Source organism: Dasypus novemcinctus, chromosome 26 (genome assembly GCF_030445035.2).
Source record: "Dasypus novemcinctus isolate mDasNov1 chromosome 26, mDasNov1.1.hap2, whole genome shotgun sequence".
NCBI classification, from domain to species: domain Eukaryota; kingdom Metazoa; phylum Chordata; class Mammalia; order Cingulata; family Dasypodidae; genus Dasypus; species Dasypus novemcinctus.
The window spans coordinates 61,744,574-61,755,161 of NC_080698.1; the positions used below are offsets into that span (position 1 = coordinate 61,744,574).

At 48.7% G+C, this 10,588-nt stretch overlaps 1 pseudogene; it reads left to right on the plus strand.

The window, feature by feature from the left end:
- Positions 1–9,724: 9,724 nt before the first annotated feature.
- LOC131276213 (U6 spliceosomal RNA) lies at positions 9,725–9,816 on the plus strand (annotated as a pseudogene).
- The last annotated feature ends 772 nt before the right edge of the window (positions 9,817–10,588 follow it).

A 10,588-nucleotide genomic window follows, 5' to 3' on the forward strand; every position in this document is an offset into this window, starting at 1 on the left:
CACAAAAAGTAGATTTGTGACTGCCAGGGACTAGAGGAAGTTGGGAGAGTAAGGGGGTGATAGCTAATGGGCACAGAGTTTCTTTCTGAGGTGATGAACATGTTCTGAATCTGTGATAAATATATGAAAACTGTTAAATTGTAAACTTTAAATGGAAGAATTGTATGGTAGGTGAATTTTAGCTCAATAAGGCTGTTAAAAAATTAAAAGTTTTAAGATTCAGCCTTTACAAAGACAAATGAGTTTATATAAATACAGGTCTTCAAAAAAGAGTCAGGAGGTCATCAGAGGGGTGGCACTTATGCACACTTCAGCAGGACACTAGAGACAGCCAAAGTAGATGCAACCCCAGGTACTGGTTCGCCCAAGGGCTATGGAGACCCACAGGTTCTATGGTCATGGCAGATGGCTCTGGAGTTCAGCGCCGTGTCAGTCGACCCTACTTTGGAATTTGTGTTCCTGAATGTTATGGAGTTGGACTCAGATGTGAACTTTCTACACATGCCTCTTCTGTTACTTTTACTGAACCTGTGGTTGGTGCTAGGGTTGGTGTATACTCATGAGACTTGAACCTCTGGACTGGCCATGTGACACCTGGGCCCTGAGCCTCAGCAGAGTTGCAACTCCTACTCTCTGGTTTGTTGGACTTATCGAGGTCAGCTAAAATGGAGGTAAAAATGGTCAACCACCACACCAGGGAACCGAGAGTGCCTACAACTGCAAGCAGGAGAATTGCATCTACCATCCATGTGGAATCTAAGCCCCCTCTCAATATGGAGGTGGAGTGAACATCACCAGTGCAGGGTCCACAGGATGGAGGAATAAAATATTCCTCATTAAAATATTCCTCATTAGAGTGGACTCACTGATATTCTACTATGGAACTATTGTGATTAGTAATGGAAGAAATTATAGCATTGATGTGGAGACAGTGGCCACGGTAGTTGCTGAGGGCAGGGAGAGGGAGGAAGAGATGTGATGTGGGGGCATTTTCAGGACTTGGAGTTGTCCTAAATAATATTGCAGGGACAGATTCTGGACATTGTATTTCCTGCCATGACCCTCTGAATGGACTGGGGGAAAGTGTAAACTACAATGTAAACTATTATCTATGTGGTGCAGCAGTGCTCCAAATTCTATTCACCAAATTAAATGAATGTGCCACAATGATGAAAAAGGTTGTAGATATGGGAGGAGTGGGGTGGGGAGGTGGGAGTATATGGGAACCTCATATATTTTAATGTAACATTTTTTGTGCTCTATGTATCCTCAAAAAATACAATTAGAAAAATGATGGGGGTGGGGGTGGGGAGTGGGGTATATGGGAACCTCTTGTGTTTTTTAATGTAACATTTTGTGTGATCTATTAAGTTTTTAAAGAGGTAATTAAAAAATAAAATAAAAATTTTAAAAAAGGCTCAGGCTTTAAGGAGCTCACAAGTCAGGGAGGGACAAGAAGCAGATATGCCCCAGGAGAGTGATGAGGGCCACAGCACCAGCAAGCATAGGCGGGGGGGGAGAGGTGGCCTGGGGATTAGGGCTGGCTGAGGACAAGTGCCTGAGTCCTGGTGTGAAAATAACAAGTTTTCCACCAGAGGCCACACTGGTCTAGTAATTTAGGAAGAGAGGGGTGCATCTCTCAGCTTAGGGAGTGGGGTCAAATGGAGAGGCAATCCTGGAAGGCTTACTGGAGCAGGTGATACTGGGCCAAGTGTTGAAGAATGAATCAGGCAGAAAAGTGAGGGGCAGAAAAAGACGTCACAGAGAGGGCAAAGGCACACTCAGGGAATGTGCTGAGGGGCTGAGGGGCTGGGTGGGAGCTGGCGGGAGGCTGAGAGGGACCTTTGGAGGGATGGGGGCTCCTACCCCTTCCGGTCTGGCACTACCCCTCCTCTGTTCCCCAATGTGGGCCTTGGTTTCAACAGCAACAGCAAAAGCCTTCCATCTCAGAGGCTGCAAGTCTCTGACTCAGCCACTAAAATGAGGCTGATATTGAGCGATGAGGACAAACAAGCGACAGGGAGCAAGTACCGGGGTGCCCATGGCAGGAAACGAGACCTCTCAGATGCTAGGTACCCACGGGCCACATCCCACCACCCCAGGAAACATCGGCGCCTGAGAGAAATTGAAACAGGAACCCAGGTGACTTTCCCTGGGCAGATTCCAAGGAAGAAGAGAAGGTGGCATCGAGAGGGGCCACCCCACCAGCTTTGCACCCACCAGCCACCGATCAAAAGAGCAGGCAGGTGAGAGAAGCAGGTGCCCGGGCGTGGGCCCCATCGCCCTGCTCCATGTGCCCTCGCCCACCCACCAGTCAGCTTCAAGTCAGCTGAACTGTGGGCCTCTGGCCCCCCGTGGCCCTCGGACTTCCCAGCACAGCCACTGTCCTCCCCTTCCCGCCACTACCTCCCTGGGTCGCTGAGGCCCTGGCATTTATGCATCCTGAATTTGGAGCCAGACGATCCGGGTTCAGCTTCTGGCCTTGTGGTGATTTAACTGTGGGCTCGGAGCCTCCGTTTGCTCCCCTGTAAAATGGGCATCGGGCTTGCTGCTCTCTCTTTCTATTCCCAGCAAATTGGAAGAGTGTGTCATAGGTGACAATGAGGATCAGTGCAGAATTGCTTCAATGTGGAAACCCTTGGTGGCAAAGCAGATCTGAGGGAAGGGTGAATGTGGGCACGATGAGGTCAATCCCTCTACTGTTGTTTTTCACATTTTTATTGCAGTGAAATATACGCATCACAAAATTCCCATTTTTACCACTTTCCTGTGGCTTTAATTACCCTCTCAACACTGTGTTCTCATCCCCAGCATCCGTCACCAGCACTTACCCATCTCCCCAAGTGGAATCTCTGCGCCCATTCAACAATCACTCCCCATTCCCCCTTCCCAGTCCCTGGTAACCCCTGATAGGCTTTCTGTTTCTAGGAATTTGCTCATTTCTTATAAGTGAAGTCACACGATACTTGTCCTTGTGTGTCTGGCCTATTTCACTCAGCATAATGTCTGCCAGGTTCTTCATCCTGTTCTGTGAATCAGAACTGCATTCCTTTTCACGGCAGGCTACTATTCTATTGTATGTCTATGCCACATCTTCTTTGTCTGCTCCTCCCTCTACTGACTGGTGCTGGTTCCCCCATGCTCTTTGGTGCAGCATTTTCACCTTTAAAAGCATCTTCGCGTCTGTCTTTACCCCCATCTGACAGGAGACAAACCTGAGGTCAAAGCAGTGGTGTGACTGAGAGCACCCCACACAGGGGATGTCAGGTGCCTCTGGGCCTGGGCCCACTGACACTGAGCTGGGGTGACAGGACCCTGGTGCTTTCCACACAGCAGCCCCGACCCAAGGCAGGAGGCCACACCACCACCCAACTCCAACTTCCGGGCCCCTGGAGGGTGCACAGCCTGCAGCGGGGGAGAGTCACAAGCACGTCCTCAGGTAGCTTAAGGCCCCTCATGTGGAAGGTGAGTTAGGCGAGTTCTAGGTAGTCCCAAGGCAGAAGCAGGACAAGTGCTGGGGAGTTATAGAACAGAGAAGAGATTTCAGCTCATTGTGAAAGAAGCATTCCAAATACACTGACCTGGATAGAGACGGAGAAGGCCACCTGAGGGGTAGTGAGCTCCCTGCTACTGGAGGCGATCAAGTGCAGGCCAATCAGTTGGCTGAAGCAGTTCAGAGTGGAGAAAATTCTGTGGTAGAGGTTCACCTAGAGCAGGACTCCTCAATCTTGATACTGTTGACCTTGGAGCAGATAATTCTTTGTTTTTTAAAAATTGTGATAACATATATATAATATAAAATTGGCCATTTTAACGTTTTGTGCATACTATTCAGTGCATTGATTACATTCAGTGTGCTACCATCACCGCCATCCCTTACCAAAACTTTTTCATCCTGCAACCAGCAACTCTGCACCATTGAATAATAACCCCAATTCCCCTGCTCTCTGTTTCTATATATTTGCTTATTCTAGATATTTCACATACGTGGGACCATACAATATTTGTCCCTCTGTGTCTGGCTTATTTCACTCAACATGACATCTCCAAGGCTCATCCATGTTGTCACAGGTGTCAGGACATCACCCTCTTTATGGCTGCCTAATATCCCATTGTGTGCTTGTGCCACATTTCTTTGTCCACTCACCTGTCGATGGATGCATTTGGCGCTGTGCATACTCCGCTGTGAGCCCTGGTGCACGTGTGGCTGGGTGATGGCTTGCTGCGGGCTCTCCTGAGCATTGTAGCATATTAGGAGCATCCCTGACCTCTACCCACTAGAGGCCAGTAGCAGGTCCCACCATCCCCTCTGTGACAACCAGAGTCCCCAGACCCTGCTCCATGTGCCCAGGGAAGCAAAGTAGGCCTCGTTGGAAAACTGGCCTAAAAGACCTTAATGACTTTTAAGTAAGATTCCATCATACTCCACGTGTAACCACAAGAACCATTATCAGGAAGCAGATGTGGCTCAAGCAAGCACCTGGGCTCCTGCCTACCACACAGGAGGGCCCGGGTTCAGTTCCTATGCCTCCCAAAGAAATCGAGCAAGAGAGCGAGCTGACAGGACAGGCTGGTGCAGTGAAGTGATGCAAGGAGGAAAATAAGTGAGAGACACAACAAAGCAGGCACTGAGGTAGCTCAAGCAATTAGGTGCCTCCCTCCCACATGGGAGGTCCCGGGTTCAGTTCCAGTGCCTCCAAAAAGAAGATGAACACACAACAAATAGACACAGAAAGTGCAAACAACCCAGGGGGTGGGAGGTTGTGGAGTAAAGAAATAAATAATAAATCTTAAAAATAAAAAGAACCACTGTCATTTTTGGAGCCCCTCGTGGCCTGTGCCATGCCAGGAGTCTCGTGGAATGTCACAGCTGCCTCAGTGGTCCCTCTCCTTGCACCATTCTTCCCCCACCCCCTGCCTGGCTTATTCTGTCCTCTTATGTCCCAATGACGTATCACCCCCTCCTCCTGGAGGCCCACCTGCCCCATCACGTTCACAACCCCCTTCTTCCCTGAAGAGTGCGGCGCTCATGTGAGTCTCCATCTGACACCATCTTCCCACAGACAGCAACTCCTGGAGGCACCTGGCTGGCTCATCTCTGGTCCCCAGGAGCAGGGTCTCAGGGGAGTGAGGCGGAGACACCGCTCGGTGGCACTGACGGACCAGCCACGGCGCCCAGGCAGCCTGCCCCTGCGGCCTGAGCAGAGCTGCCACCCCAGGCAGCCAGCCAGCCCCTCGGACCACCCCTTCTGCAGACAAGGCCCGCCAGGCCCCTGCTCCCCAGCTCCTCCACACAGAAGGCAGCCACGTCCAGAGAGCAGGAGGAAAGGGCCTGGAGAGCACAGGCCACTCCCCAGGCCCCAGAACCCACGCCGGGCCCTCTCGTCCAAGCTGGAGGACGTCACTCGGGAGCCCAGTCAGGGCCTGGTGGGATGTGGTCAGGGCTGAGGGCATCCTGGGCAAGTGGGTGTCATGGCACAGCATGGGGAGACCCCCACACCTGGTGGTCTACCCCCATCCTGGGGGTGCCTCTGCCCACCCTCTCCTCCTCTCAGGGCCTCAGAGCTTTCCTTTGTAAAGTGAGGAAGATTTGAATGTGAACATCAGTGCTTTTCACGCTTTCACTGGCATTTTAATTTTGATTTTAGCAAAAGAACCTCTCCCCCTTATTAAAGGAAAATCTCATGTGCTATCCCAACCTGCAGAACACCGATGTGCAAAAGCTTCTTTTTTTTTTTTTAAAGATTTATTTATTTATTTAATTTCCCCCCCTCCCCTGGTTGTCTGTTCTTGGTGTCTATTTGCTGCGTCTTGTTTCTTTGTCTGCTTCTGTCATCGTCAGTGGCACGGGAAGTGTGGGCGGCGCCATTCCTTGGGCAGGCTGCTCTTTTCTTTTTCACGCTGGGCGGCTTTCCTCACGGGCACACTCCTTGTGCGTGGGGCTCCCCCACGTGGGGGACACCCTTGTGTGGCACGGCACTCCTTGCGCGCATCAGCACTGCGCATGGCCAGCTCCACACGGGTCAAGGAGGCCCGGGGTTTGAACCGCAGACCTCCCCAGTAATGGGGATTGAACCTGGAACCTCATATTTGGGAAGCAGGCACTCAACCACTGAGCAACAACCACTCCCCAAAATATTCTTTTTTTAGGTGTTACAGGGGATTGAACAGAGGACTTTATCCATGTGAAGCAGGGGCTCAACCACTGAGCTACACCCACTCCCCATAATGTTCTTTTTTTAGGTGGTACCAGGGATTGAACTCAGGACCTCATACATGTGTAAAGGAGATGCTCAACCACTGAGCTACAACCACTCCCATTTTCTCATGTTTACAGATTGAGAAATTGAGCCTCACCACTGAGGAAAGTAACTGGCAGTTCCTCAGAAAGGTGTCTAAGAATTATATGACCTAGCAGTCCCATTCGTAGGTATAAACCCAAAATAATTGAAACTGAGGACTCAAACAGATATTTCTACCCCAATGTTCATCACGGCACTATTCACAAGAGGCAACAGGTGAAAGCAACTCAAGTGTCTATCAACAGATGAATAAACAAAATGTGGTATATCCACACAATGGAATATTATTCAGCCATTAAAAGGAATAAAGTTCTGAGGCATGCTATAACATGGATGAGTTTTTTTGAGTAAAATGGGCTAGACACAAAAGGAGAGGTAGCATATGATTCCATTTAAATGAAATAACTAGAATATGCAAATCCATAGACAAAGTAGAGTAAAGGTTCCTAGGGGCTGTGAAGAGGGAAGTGGGGCGTTATGGCTACATGGGGCAGGACTCGGGATGATGGAAAAGTTCTGGAAATGGATGGTGGTGATGGTAGGACAAATGTAAATGTAATTAATGCCACTGAATTGTACACACAAGAGTAGATAAAATGCTAAATTATCTGCTATATATGTTACCACAATAAAAAATGTTTAAACAATAACCAAAAAAGAAAGTAACTGAGGCTCAGAGCCCTGGAGTCCCCAGCAAGTGGCTGAACCGGAGTCATTGCCTTCCCCACTAGAGGCCTCGAGTGGCCGTGAGCAAATCAATCTATTCTGGGAGCTTGGTCCCCGAATCTGGAAACCGCGGGTGTGTGGCTGGAGTATGCCTTCATGCCGACACACATGTGCCGACTCCACATGGGCATGGGGTCAGGTTAGACACCAGAAATAGAGAAATGAATAAGGCCCTGCTTGTCTGGGAACCTGGTGTGATGGGCACAGAACAGTGTGACAAGTGCCACGTCAGAGCTAACTCTGCCAGGCCGTGGGTGGGAGGCTTTGGAGAAGGTTTCATCTAGAAGAGAAGGCCTGAGCCAATCTGGAGATTGCATAGTCAAGTGGTAGAGAGAGGTGGAGGGAAAGGCATTTCCTCCTGAGGGAACAGCCTGTGCTAAGAAGGAGAGGCATGAGGCCAATCTTGAAGAATTCCTCCAACTCTAACTCTTCAGTACTGGAGGGTCACCATTAAGAGATGAAGAGGGGAGAAAGGGTGGGTATCTGGGGGTCAGTATCCCAGGTTCCAGGCTTCAGGGAGCCCATAGGAACCTTTCTAATATGAGAGTTTCTGAGTCAGTTCTTACTAGAGCCAAGAGAGCCCGTTAGGGATCTACCATCCAACAGACTCATTCTACAGTTGAGAACACTGAGGCAGGACCAGCCTCTTGCCCAAAGCCAGTCAGGCAATGTCAGAGCTGGACTGGGACCTGGTCCCCCCAGAGGTCCCAGGAGCCTGGTCCTGAGGCCACCGTCAGGGCATGAAGCATATTTCTTAGAATGTGCTGGACATTGTTCTGAGTTTCCTATCTCTCAACTCAGGGTAACCCTGTTCTACAGACGAGGCAGAGAGGCAGAGAGAGGTTCAGGAACTTGCCAAGGTCACACAGCCAGTCCCTGGGGACTCTGTGTCCTCTAGAATCCAGAACAGTCCTGAGTGCCTATTGTGAAAAATGGCAGTGGGGATGGTCTTCTTTGGGGCTCAAGGCCGACTGGATAGAGCGGGGATTTACAGTCCAGCTGGGGAGACAGACACATAAAAGATCATTTCCTTGAGTGTGGGGAGAGGTCAGCCTGAGGCTGTAGGGAGAATTCCACAGGAAAGCTTCTTGGCTGAACCTCTAGGGAGGAATAAAAGTATCCAGAGGAAGAAGGGAAGGACGCTTAGGCACGGGGCCTGAGTGCACAGAACTGAGGGAACAGAAAGGAGCCTGGTCTACTGGGAACTGCACATGGGTCAGACTTTTGTCAGAGCAGACAGCAGGAAGTGGTGGGGTGTGAGGCTGAGAGGGGTGCAGGGGCCAGACTGAGGCTTTGGACCCTCTCCTGTGGGTACGGGGAGCCATGGAGGGCTTTAAGCAGGAGCTTCATGGGCAGGTTTTTGTTTTAAAAATGTCCCCCTGGCCCCACCCTCGACTCGGGCCTTGGGCCAGGCTTGGTGAGGCTGGGATAGGAGCGGACCTCTCTGCAAAACTCTCCTTCTGAGGGCTCCCTTGCTGTGTCCAGGTCCCAGCCTTTGCTTGGCAGTTGTGAGATGAAGCTGAGATTCGGAACAGGAAGAGCTGTGCTTGGTCGATCCCCTCCCGCCCCTTCTGTTCAAGTCTCACAGGGAAGAGAAAAGGTCTTCAACAGAATTTAGCCCACAGCAAGCCTTTGTGTGGATGAGACAAGTAGTTGCCTGTGGGAAAGAGAACTAATGGGACACTAAGGGAAGTTTTGAGTCAGTGTTTCCCCAGTACGCAGCCCTGGAAGAGTCTGCTGGAGAAGGATCCATGACACCTTATGCACTGCATCCCCACCAAACTATATTAAAGGCTCTGAGAAGTCCTGCAATGGAAAACATCTTTTATGTTTTGTTTCACCCAGTGTTCTCCAAACCTTTTTATTTTTTTAGGAGGTACCAGGGATTAAACCCATAACCTTGTCCATGGGAAGCAGGCTGAGCTACATCTGTTTTCCTCTCCTCTCCAAACCTTTTTTTTTTTTAAGATTTATTTATTTCTGCCCACCTTGTTTGTGGTCCCTGCTCATTATATGCTTTCTTTGTCTGCTCATCTTCTTTTTAGGAGGCACTGGGAACCAAACCCAGGAACTCCCATGTAGGAGGAAGGTGCCCAATTGCTTGAGCTCCCTCCCCTTCCTGCTTGCTGTCTCTTGTTGAGTTTCCTTGTTGTCTCTCTCATTTTGTCATTGTTGCATCATCTTGTCATGTCAGCTCACTCTGCCACCCTGTCGTGTCAGCTTGCTGTCTTGCTTGTCATCTTTAGGAGACCCTGGAACTAAGCCCAGGAACTCCCATGTGGAGGTGGGGGCCCAACTGCTTGAGCCACATCCGCTTCCCTCTCCAAACCACTTTGATGTGAAGTCCTTTTTCTCTCTGAACACCAATGAACTTCCCTAGAAACTGGAGAGCAGCAGAACCCACTGGTCAGCGCTGGTATAGAAGAAAGAGCAACAGACCAGGAGTCAGAGGCTGGGGCAGGTAAAGTTCCCAACAGGGCACTCACTACGTCTCTGAGCCTCAGTTTCCTCCTGTTTCCTCCTGTTTGGCCATTGTCTTGTACATAATGTATGAACACACTGCCTCCCTGTAAAAGGACTGGGGAGCTTGTGTTTCCATCTTGGGGTAGCTAGTATGGGGCACAGGGCCTGGCACTGAATGATTGAGTGAATAAATGAATATATGAATGAGTGAAAGCCTAAAATGAGACTCAGCATTGCTTCAGCAGCACACCTACTAAAATTGGAATGATAAGTGTGGTCCCTGTGCAAGGATGATACACAAATTCATGAAGTCTTCCATATTTTTTTACAAAGTCCAGCATCCTGTCTTGATAAGAACACTTCAAAAGATAGGATTACAAGGAAACTTCCTCAAGACGATAAAAGGCATATATGAAGAACCCACAGCTAACACCATACTCAATGGGAAAGGCTAAAGGCTTTCCCTCTAAGATCTGGAACAAGACAAGGATGCCCACTGTCACCGCTCTTATTTAACATTGTGCTCAAAGTACTTGCTCGAGCACTCAGGCAAGAAAAAGAAATAAAAGGCAGCCAAATTGGAAAGGAAGAAGTAAAATTTCACTATTTGCAAATGACATGATCCTATATGTAGAAAGTCCAGAAAAATCTACAACAAAGCTTCTAGAGCTGATAAAACAGTTCAGTAAAGTGGCAGGATATGGGATCAACATGCAAAAATCAGTAGCATTTCTGTACACTAATAATGACCAATCTGAGGAAGAAATCAAGAAAAAATTCTATTTATACTAGCAACTAAAAGACTCAAATATCTAATAGCTAAGAATAGCCTTAACTAAGGATGTAAAGGATTTTAGATGACATTGCTAAAGGAAATCAAAGAAGACCTAAATAAATGGAAGAATATTCCATGTCATGGGTTGGAAGACTAAATATCATTAAGATGTTTATCCTACCCAAATTGACAGATTCAATACAATCCCAATAAAGGTTCTAACAACATTTTTTGCTGAACTGAAAAAGCCAATTATCAAGTATATTTGGAAGGGTAAAGGGCCCCCAATAGCCAAAAACATTTTGAAAAGGAAAAACAAAAC